The sequence below is a fragment of the Paroedura picta genome, chromosome 5 (assembly GCF_049243985.1).
Source record: "Paroedura picta isolate Pp20150507F chromosome 5, Ppicta_v3.0, whole genome shotgun sequence".
In the NCBI taxonomy this organism is placed as follows: Eukaryota; Metazoa; Chordata; class Lepidosauria; order Squamata; family Gekkonidae; genus Paroedura; species Paroedura picta.
This window is the reverse complement of record NC_135373.1, coordinates 16863221-16874669: the sequence shown is the minus strand read 5'-3', so window position 1 is coordinate 16874669 and position 11449 is coordinate 16863221. Positions and strand designations below refer to the sequence as shown.

The following is an 11449-nucleotide window of genomic DNA, read 5'->3' as shown; positions in this document are numbered from 1 at the left end:
TTAATTACATTAAGACATTACAAAACATCCTTACCACTTAGTGGCTCTACTATTTCAGTAGAGACACTGGGGGAAGAACGTGTCTGGAATCCGTTTCTGGCTGTCTGGCCTCTACTTCTGGCCGGACACGCTCCATGGGCTAATCTGGGTGCACCTGGATTGGGCCCCTCTGGGGCAACAGAAAACAACTCTGCTCCATCTTCTATATGGCAGCTCCTCAAGTATTTAAAGATGGTTATCATATCACCTCTTACTCGCCTTCACTCCAGGCTAAACAGACCAAGCTCCCTCAGCCTTTCCTCATACGACTTGGCCTCCAAACCCTTCACCATCTTTGTAGCACTCCTCTGGACATGCTCCAGTTTCTCTGAAACTTTCTTTAGTTGTGTTGCCCAAAACTGAACACAGTACTCCCAGTGAGGTCTTACATGAGTGGAGTAAAATGCCAACATCACCTCACATGATCTGGACACTATACTTCTTTTGATACAGCCCCAAATCCTGTTTGCCTTTTTAGCCACCGAGTCACACTGCTGATTCATATTCAGTCTCTGGTCTACTAGGACCCCCAGATCTTGTTCACATCTGCTACTGCCAAGACAAGTCTCCCCTATCCTATAGTGATTCGTATGATTTTTTTCTATCTAAATGAAGAACCTTAACCTTTTTATTTATTTATTTGATTCTTATACCGCCCTCCCATGCGGCTAAGAGCGGTTCACAGAAAACATTGTAGAACAGTCTAATCACATGACATAGCCATAAATAACATATCTTTACACAGCCCGCATCACCACAGGCGCCGCGGATTGAATAAAGCCGTAAGGGCTTAGGGGGAGAAGTTAGGGCGGGCTCTGTCCGGGATGAGGAAGGGTGCCGATTGGCCCCTTCCTCCCGACAGACCATCGGCCGGGCCAATCGGCAGGCGCTTCACGCCTGCCGATTAGCCCAGCCGATTCCCACCCTGCTTACAAGGATGCAACTGCGAGCCGCGCAGAGCGCGGCTCACAGTTGCTTCCTTGTCGGCGGCCTGATGCATCGGGAGGCGCAAAGCACCTCCGACGCGTCAGGCTGCCGGCAAGGGAGCTGCCGGCAAGGGAGCCCCCGGCAGTCGCGCTGCGTGTGACTGCCGGGGGCTCCCTTGCCTAGCGCCCGCTGTATTTATTTTACAGCGGTCTTGATTACTAGTCAACAATAATCTAACAATGGCTTCAACAGAATGATAGGACAACCCTCAGAGAGGTCAGGCTGCTTCAGATCATGGAGGGGGTGTCTGAGGGGGACCAGCAGATGAGGGGAGACCAGCGTCATGCTTCTGACTGTCAATCAATCCAGGCAACCAATCCCCTGCCTCCATTTTATGAAGCAGTTTAAAGGTCCCATGATGCCCGCTAAATTTTTTAACTTTCAAACTTATTCATTGCAATCTCTATGCATGGAATCATAGATGGATAGTGCTTTCAAGAGCCACACTTTGTACCACAAACATTTATTTGTCTTTATTCACCACTCAGCCCCTTCCCCTGATGCCTTATCTCCCCCCCCCCGCCACATCTGTCTCCGTTCAAGGTCTTTTATTTCTGGCATCGCCTACGTTCATGTCCATTTATTTGTCGCTCCATGCATGTCGCCATATTCGAAAAGGAATTTCTATCCCGGGAGAGGGAGGCAGGTACGAGAATGGGACGTTACAGATGACTCTAGCACGTTTGAGCCTCCATACCTTCCTTCTACTGGTTGCTCTCCATAAGCTAGCACTTTTTAGGGTGGTGAATTTACTTTATGCGATTCCCAAAGAAGTGCTTTAAAAAGGAAGCTGTAGTGAGCTGTCGGGTGGCCAGACGCTGGATGTGGAGAGGCGGGAATATAATGCCTACATTCGACTGGCATGACACTACATTTAACAGGTGTGGAAATCCCCTGAGAGATGGAAGAGGAGCAGAGAAAGAGATGGAAGTCCCTGTCCTCCCCAAGCTAGATCTCAAAATCTCCAGTAGTTTTCCAGCTTGGGAGAATCAACCGTATCCCCCTGTCATCTGCCAGTGGCGGGGTGGCCCTACTTCCCTGTTGGGACAGGCTGTGGTGGGAAAGTCTTGGCATCCCCCAGTTAAACTGCTTCCCAACCAGCTGTATGTATGGCTATCAATTCTTCCGTTCCCTTCTGTCCTGCCTGTAAAGCAGCGGACATCCTTCCTCTCCTGCATTTCCCCCTCACAAGAACCCTGTGAGGTGGGTCGGGGAGAAAGTACAAATGCCCCAAGGTGACTCTGTGAGCCTCCGTGGGCAGGTAGGCATTCGAACTGGGCTCCCACAGATCTCAGCCCAATGACCACTCCACCCTACAGAGCAGCTATCATTCCGGAAGACCTCCAGATCCCCACCTGAAGATTGGCAACCCTAGGCCATTAGCGAGCGGGTGGCGTTTGGGTCTCATGGTGGAAGAACGGAAGGAAATTCAAAACCGAAGTGGGCTCAGCATTGGAAAAAAAGGTGACCATCCTGGGTCAAGGGCTCCTACTCTGGAGTAAGGGTGCAGCAGACTCCCCACCCCCCTCCCCCACGGCTCAGCCTCCGGTTGCATTCGGTTCCCTGCAAGCCCCGAGCCGAGGCAGTCCCCGGGGTGGGGGTGGGGGTGGGGGTGGCTCTAGGGAAACGCGCCCCCCGGAAGCCAACCCGTTCCATGCCCGTGGGCTCCGCGGGCGCGGCGGGAGGGCGATGGCCGGCGCCGGAGAGGGACGCTCCGCTTGAGCGCCGTCCCAAGATGGGGAAGCAGCCGTCGCCCTCGCCTTGCAGCCGTCGGGGGGGCAGATCTTAGCGGGCAGGGCTGCTCGCAGGTGACGGGGATCGGGGCCCTCTGGGGGAGGGAGGGGGGGAGCCGAAAAGGCCAGGCGGACCCCTTCGGGCTTTCTTCCTCCTCCTTCCCATTCTGGCCCGCCCCGTCCAGGGCGTCGGAGAGAGCCCGCCCGCGTTTGTATCCCGCCTTCCCTGCCCCAAGGAAGCCCTCGCGGCGGCTCAAGGGGTTTGGGGCGGACCAAACCCGCCCTCCTCGCGTCTTTCCCCGCCGGCCCTGCGCCATGGCCGTCGGTTACCGGGCTGGCGGCAGTTGGCCAAGCCGCCCCCTCGCCCTGCCGGCCGGATTCCGACCCTCTGGGGGTCCCGCGCCCCTTGGTCTGAATGGGCCAGAGCAATAGCCACGAATAGGGGGGGCAGCCTCCAGGTAGGACCAGGAGATCCCCCCCCACTCCGGAATTACAGCTCATCTCCAGGCGAAAAAGATCAATTTCCCCTGGAGGGAGGAGTCTTTAGCATTGTAACTAGGGATGCCAGCCTCCAGGTGGGCCCAGGGGATCCGCCAGAATTACAGAGATCAGTTCTTTGGAGGGTGACTCGGGGGTAGTCAAACTGCGGCCCTCCAGATGTCCATGGACTACAATTCCCATGAGCCCCTGCCAGCGAATGCTGGCAGGGGCTCATGGGAATTGTAGTCCATGGACATCTGGAGGACCACAGGTTGACTAACCCTGCTCTGCAGGACCCAGTGTCTCTTGGTGACTCATTAGAACAGGGGTAGTCAAACTGCGGCCCTCCAGATGTCCATGGACTACAATTCCCATGAGCCCCTGCCAGCATTCGCTGGCAGGGGCTCCTGGGAATTGTAGTCCATGGACATCTAGAGGGCCGCAGTTTGACTACCCCTGCATTAGATGATTTGGTCAGCAATTCACTTATCTGGCTGCTGGCTGCCATCAACGAGATCCCTCCCCGATGTCCTTTCTGGCCCTACCTCAACCTATGACTGGTTGCTTAATGCAAGTTCTATGCAGCACCCATCATGTCCGCTAGCTCATGTCTGGCACAATTGTTTAGGGTAGTTCAGTCTCTTACTGCCCTTGAGGAAGGGTGTCCAAGGAGTAGCAAATTGGACGTCAGCTGTGAGGCTTCTGTAAGCTGCTTTGCGCACAATGTCTTGATGATCTGCTGCAACCTTCCCTCCATGATTGGTACAGTAAATTCCTGTTGGAAATTCCTGCCACGTGGGAACTGTTGCGTCCATTCGAAGGACAAAACCTTCCCCTAACTCCTGGAGGGTCACCTGACTTTCTTTTCTGCAACTGGTATCAATGGAGGTGGAATGGACAAAGGGAAGTGGATCTTCATGTACCTGCTGAGGCCTGAGCAATGGAATGGCCCAGCCCATACTGGGCGGGAGACTGGAGGGCTGCTGAACTGCTCCCTCTGCATATCAGGAGACTGAAGTCAGAGGATGCCAGAAACTATACTGTGTACAAGGCCATAAGGGGTGCTTCTTCTGAGATAGGGGCTGCATATGTAACAGCCTTGGGTAGGCTTTGTTGACTGTTTCTTATGTTTTTGGAGATTTAATTCTTTAAGCCAGGTGTCTAGAACCCTTTTGAGCCTGTGCACACGTTTGGAATTCAGACCCAGGGCGGTGGGCACCACAACAAAATGGCTGCTGCAGGTGATGCAGCCAGCCACAAAATGGCTGCCGCAGAAAACGGAGCTACAGGAAGCCAAAGTGCAGGGGAGAAGAGGCATGATTTTAAAAAAAATTACCGCCAGGAAAGAGCAGTGAGAGAATACTGACACTGTGGTATCAGTTCCAAGTGAAACCGTATTGTTGTAAGCTGCCTTGAGTTCCACAAGGGAGAAAGGCAGCTAAATAATATATTTTAAATAAATTCAAATATCTGACTCTCCTCTTCCTCCTCTCCACAGTCTCTTCTTGCCCGCCCCCAATATCTTTCTAGTGATGGCTGTAGGGATCTCAGGTGCCATTTTGGATTGCCACAGTAACCCCCAAAACTAAGGTCAAAGGCTGCAAAACATAGTTTTCCTCTCCCCTCCACTGGCAGCTGTGGGAACGCCCCTGTTCCAGAGGGAAGCCATTTGCTGGCAGTTGGGCCTGAGTCAACAAAACAAAGATGGATTCCCTCACGTCCCTAAGAATACTTCTGTTGATTTATTAAGCAAGGCAGGCAGCAAGCGGGAGAAAAGCTACATGAGCTTCCTCACCTCATTCCTTTGTCAGAACAAAATCTGAGTCTGAGACCAAGAAATATTCCCAGGTCGTGAGCCAAGGTATCTCCAACAAAGTGAGCTTTAATCAATATTTTATCAACATTTGTCCACACTTTTCTCCCACTGGGAACTCAAGGCAGCTTACATCACTCTCCTCTGTTTTATCCTCACACCAACCCTGTGAGGTAGGTTAGGTGGAGCAAGTAAGACCAGCCCAAGGTTGTCCCCAACAAGCTCCCATGCCAGAACAGAGATTTGAACCTGGGTCTTGTGCCTCTTGATCAGACATGCTAATCTCCATACTCACTTGATACACCCTGGGGAACAGTGTCGGTTTGTGAGGGGTGCTGGGGTCGGATTTTGCTGGCTGGTCCAGTTGCTCACTCAAAGCTCTCTCCCACCGCAGGCTCACGGAAGATGGAAAGGGGCATTATTGCTGGGATCGCGATTGGGGCCCTGTGCATGGCAGTGCTGATTGGAGTCCTCATTCACTGCATTTTTTGTGAGTAAGACATCGGGCCCAGCCTTTACCTCTCAGGAAGGGAGCTAGAGGGCGTGGATCCCACCAGCTTTGCTGCTCCCTCAAGGGAGACCCCAAACCCAGGGCCATTATCAAGATCTCCTGAGGTGGGGTTAGCTGAGTGGCCCCAGGATTGCAGGCGGGTCCTGACGGCTGCTGACCTTCACCCCCACCCCTCCCACGCCATCCATCTGTACCCATGCTCCCAGTTTGCTCTTGCAGGTTTGCTCTTGAGTGGCCACTGCAGCCCTCCTCACGCAGGTTGCCAACCTCCCTGTGGGACGCATTTATAAAGTATCATAAAGAGAATCCTGATTACCAAACAATTCTGTAAATTTGTGTACAGTAATACAACACTTCAGTGTGATACAACAATTCGACAAGTTGATCCTTCCCTGGATCGCAGAGTCAGCTACGTGCAGCCTTGAAAATCACCGTTGATGTAGGGAATTTAGTACACTTTTGGGGGATTTGTTCTAAGAATTTCTTACTTATTCCCTCGTGAAACTAGATAACGTCATTTCTTCTGTCGGGGCCACTGTAGAAGCCACCTTGCAAAACGGGGGACTACCAGATCCTCGTTTGAACTTCAGTTGGAACTAACCAGTTGAACTGTTGCCTGAGTTATTATTTGCATCACACTTGTTGAATTGTTTTATCATTGTACACAGATTTACAGTGTTGTTTGGTGGTTATGATTGTTTTGATGATACTTTATAAATGGCTCTTTTTCACTTTTGGAAGCGTTATTGACTATAGTTTCCGAGTCACCATTACGCTGCTCCCCTTTCCCTCTGGTATTTTCCATTTACTATGTACCCCAGTTTTTGTGTGTTGTAACCTCCACGCGTTAGCTGGGTATTGCCTACTCACCCCCTGATCTCAAGGTGACAGAGATCAGTTCCCCTGGAGAAAATGGCCACTTTGGGAGGTCATTCTGCCCCACTGAGGTCCGTCTCCTCCCCAAACCCAACACTCAGGTATTGCCCAACTTGGAGCTGGCAACCCCATGGCCAGATGCATCTGTCAGCATCTGTCAGTATTGGGGAAAAGGTGTTCAGGGGGTGCAGGGAACCGAGCGTGAGAGCTTGCAAGCAGGAGAAGGCTGTGTGGGGGGTGGGGCATTGTGGAAGAAAGCTGAGGGTCCCTGGGGCCACTCATAACCCCTGAAAGCAGCTCTGCCTGAAAAGCCCACAGTGGGGATTGTGGAACATAAACAGAAGCCACAAGGGACCGTGACTCCAGAGAGCAGGGGACTTGGAAGTCGGGTTATGCAATTCGGCGTGGTTCGGCCGCCTCGGCAATCACTGAAGTGCAAAGTGGCTCTGGCATCCTACACACTGCTTCGGGCTTTCGTGATTGCTGAGGTGGCCGAACTGCACCGACACTGGCAAAAACTTACTTGGAAGGGATCGAGGAGGAAAAGCAGGCTGGATCTGACCCTGAGATGCTTGGTTGAGGCAGAGGGTGGGTCTGCAGGCTGTCTGTGGGTCGGGGTAACCTGGTTTGGAGATATTTGGTTAATGTGGCAGAGTTTGCCCAGTCACAGAATTGCAACCCTCTCCTTCTCTTGGCATCGTCTTTCATGGAGACACATGTCTCTGCAGGTCCCTCCACAAAGGTGTGATCCTGGGTGCGATAAAGAAATCTCTCAAGAAAGATATTGCAAAAAAAGAAAGCTGATTTACATTTATTCAAATTGGTCCAGTTCACATTCAGGCTACGGTCAAGAGAAGAGAGAATCTAATGCAGGCTTTCTCAACCAGGGCTTTATGAAACCCTGGAGTTTCTTGATGGCTCCAGAGGGGTTTCCCAAATGGGTAGGGGTTAATTAATTTTTGATATATTTTTTAAACGTGTTAAGCATCTGTCGGGTTATGCGACCTATATGGTCATGTTGATTCCTCCCTCCCCAATGGCCACTGATGATCCTGGAGGGAGTGGGAAGGGGAGGGGCCCTGGGTGGGCATGTCCACAGCTGTGCTTCTCCAACCACAGTCTGCAGGATCGCGCCACTTTTGGGGTTTCCTGAAGCCTGAAGAATGTTTCAGGGGTTTCTCGATGGTGAAAAAGGTTGAGAAAGGCTAAACTAAAGAGTCCTTTTCCTATTACAAATTGCCGGCTTGTCCAGCATCTTGTGTGTGGGAGTATGAGGGCATAACTCTACAGGAGAGACCTACAGACACACACATTTCTCGGTGGAAGGCCATGTGGCGAGCAAAAGAGGACAAAAGAGAAAGGGGAGAGGGGTCAGAAGGCAGCTCCTAGGACAGGGGTGGTCAAACTGTGGCCCTCCAGAAGTCCATGGACTACAGTTGCTGGCAGGGGCTCATGGGAACTGTAGTCTATGGACATCTGGAGGGCCACAGTTTGTCCACCCCTGTCCTAGGAGCTAGTGTTGAAACAGTAAACAGGGTGAAGCTGCCTTCAACTGAATCAGACCTGTGGTCCATCAAGGTCAGTATTGTCCACGCTGACTGACAGCAGCACCAGAGTCTCAGGCAGAGTTCTTTCCCAGCACTTCCTGCCTGCCCCCCTTTGCCCCTCGAGAGGGCAGGGATTGAACCCAGTGCTTTCTGTGTGCCAAGTGGAGGCTCTGCCCCTGAGCCACAGCCTCTCACAGAAATACCGGCCAATCTAGAATGGGTGTTCAACATAGTTTCTTTTCTCTCCCTCAGGCGGCTGCTGTTGCTTACGTGCGGGGGGACCGAGGGGAAGAATACCACCGCATCCTTATTTGGGGCAGAGGAGGCATACGGTGAGTGAGGCCATTGGCTTTGATTCTGTCTCCAGGAGATGTTAAGGTAACTTTTGGAGCACTGGCACAAAACTGGGGCAGGAGGAACAAGAGAAACCCCCTCCTCCAATCCCCAGTCTAGATTAGGCAGGAAGAGGGTGTGAGGAAAGTATTTGGGCAGAGGTCTCCAACCCTTTCAAGTCACAGAATAGCCACAAATTGGCTCCCGTGGGAGGTGGAGCCAGTGGCAAAATGGCTGCCAAAGGAGGTGGACCCAATCTCAAAATGTCAGGGAGTGATTTTATGCATTGCTCTAAGTAGCTCTTTCACGGGATGATTTTGGAGGGCAGCCATGTCCGCCTGCTGACGGGGACCTGGCATCAGGATTCTGCAGGATACACGAATCCTTGGCACAGAAGACTGAGTTTATTGAAAGCAAACAAAACCAAAGCAATACCTTGTCAGAACTAAGGAACAACAGGACAGGTTCAGCATATAAGCCCACAGTTAGCCCCCCTCCTGTGAGAAGCGGAGAAACACAGGAACTCTTCAAAAGTCCTGAGAGTGGTGCACTTCAAGGCTGCCATCCACATCCCCGGAGAGATGGATGGTGGGAAGGCATGAAAGCAAAAGGAAATGGAACAGGTCGTAGGGGCACTTAGCAGAGGCATCAATTCCTAACATCTACTGTAGCTACAATTTTTGGCAGAAGCCTGGCACTTCTGACAGCTGGAGTGTCTTGGAGACTGGCAAGATTGTCTGGACATCAGCTTCTGAAAGCCAAAGGTCTCTTCATCAGCTATATGTTTAATGGGACAGTTTTTAAAAATATGAACATATTTTAAAAAGATATTTTCTGGCAAACACACACAAAGTTGCCGTGAAGAAGCAACTTTTAATAACTCTGCACAGCCAATCCGATCTCCAAAGGCCCTGTGGGGCAGAATCCTCAGGGGTGGTCAAACTGTGGCCCTCCAGATGTCCATGGACTACAATTCCCATGAGCCCCTTCCAGCGCTGGCTGGGGCTCATGGGAATTGTAGTCCATGAGCACCTGGAGGGCCACTGTTTGACTACCCTTGCCTCACAGGCCCAAACCATGTTCTAAAAAGTCTCCAGCAACAGTGTCAGTGAGCTAAGCACCATGTTGGGGGACCCCTGTGGGATTGGGGAACGAGTGCTGCAGAAGGTCCTTTGGCTCTCAGGGACCATTCTAAAGTGATGTCTCCAAGTTCATCCTCCTCTGGACTCTTGGGTACAATCTGAGGCCCGCTCTTGGCGATGGTAAAGTTCCCCGTCATTGGGAAATTCTCGATTCATATTCATGGGGCCTGAATGTTCTTTTCTGTTCTTTCAGGTCTGAAAGTGTTAACTGAAGCTGGGAGGGAAGGTACTCCTGCCTCTTGCTATTAAGAAAGGAAGGAAAAGGCTGCTAGAGGACATGCAGTTTCCCGAATCACCACACGGGGGCGCTGTAATCACAAAACTAATTTTTTAAAAAAATTTGTTTCATTTGTATCCCTCAACCTTCCGTCCTGACCAAATCAGCTCACATCGTTCTCCTCTCCTCCATTTTTTAGAATTAGGTTAAGGGGGAGGGAGTCATTTCACTTATAAGCACAGAAGTGTCACACGCTCCTCCAGGTTTCCCGGTTAAGAATGAAATGCTGTCTGCCAAAGTAAATACAAAGATGATCCATCTGACTCAATGGTCACCAGTGAAAGAAATTTTACTTCCAAAAATATGAGTGCATCTTTCATGACACATCCATGTCGGTACATTTAATTTATTGGGAACAGGTTAATTTGCTTCAGCTCCAAGCCCAGGTAAGAGAGTGAAGAAGAGAGGGCGAGATAAGATAAAGCAAAAGATAGGCAATGGCCAAAGAGGCTCCAAATCTAAGCCAGGCTTTCTCAATCAGGGTTTAATGAAACACTGGGGTTTCTTGAGGGCCCTGGAAGGGTTTCCCAATGGGTGGGGCTTAATTCATTTTTTATATATTTTTTAAAATGGTTCAATGTTGACCCACTCCCCTCCCAAAATGGACAATGATGGGAAGGGGAGGGGCCCGGGTGGATGTGTACGCAGCTCTGCTTCCCAACCATGTTCTGCATTTTTACACCCCTTCTGGGGTTTCTTGAAGCCTGAAGAATGTTTCGGGGAATTCTCAATGGTAAAAATGTTGAGAAAGGCTGATCTAACCCATGAGAGGGTGGCGCCAACTGCCCAGTATGCCCAAGCAGAGATTTTCCTTATTAACTCTCCCAATTCCTCTTGTATGCAGAGTTCCATCCCCGACAAGTGTATCCTGCCAGGGATGTAGACAAACGGGAACGTGTCCAGAGGAGGGCAACAAAGATGGTGAGGGGATTGGAGACCAAGATGTGTGAGGAAAGGTTGGGGGAGTTTGGTCTGTTTAGCCTGGAGAGGAGCCGACTGAGAGGGGATTTGATAACCATCTTCAAGTATTTAAAAGGCTGCCATCTAGAGGATGGAGCAGAGTTGTTCTCTCTTGCCCTGCAGGGACAGACCAGAACCAGTGGGATGAAATTAATGCAAAAGAAATTCCATCTAAACATCCGGAAGGAGTTCTTGACAGTTAGAGCGGTTTCTCAGTGGAACAGGCTTCCTCGGGAGTTGGTGGGTTCTCCATCTTTGAAAATTTTTAAACAGACGCTAGATAACCATCTGAAGGCTCAAGGGGGTGGCAGGTTACAGTGGATGAGTGATAGGGTTGTGGGTGTCCTGCATAATGCAGGGCGTTGGACTAGATGACCCAGGAGGTCCCTTCTCTTATTCTAACCCTACTAGGTAGGTTTGACTGAGAGAATGCAACTGGCCCAAGGTCACCCCATGGGGAAAATGACCCTGAATGAAAATGACATTTTAGAGATGCAAAATTATTCTTGGGCATAACAAACTTATATGCAAGTGTGAGACAACTCCCTCTTTTATTTAAGGGCATATCTAGTTGCCGGGTGGGGGGACTGGGTTTGCATTTGAGTAGATACTATAATTGGCTAATTCTTACAGGTAACATACTGGGACAGGCTTGTTCCATTTATGATGAAGAGCAGTTCGTTTGTATCTTCTTTTTTACTACCCAAAGGAGTTTACAATTGTCTGCCCTTTCTCTCCCCGCAGAAGATAA

General features: G+C 50.7%; 1 long non-coding RNA gene across 1 annotated transcript; it reads left to right on the top strand.

Moving 5' to 3' along the window:
- The first annotated feature begins 2653 nt into the window (after positions 1-2653).
- LOC143838960 (uncharacterized) lies at positions 2654-9815 on the top strand. Its single transcript, XR_013231497.1, has 4 exons — positions 2654-2834; positions 5447-5542; positions 8239-8318; positions 9655-9815. It is a non-coding gene; the product is annotated as an uncharacterized LOC143838960 (long non-coding RNA).
- The last annotated feature ends 1634 nt before the right edge of the window (positions 9816-11449 follow it).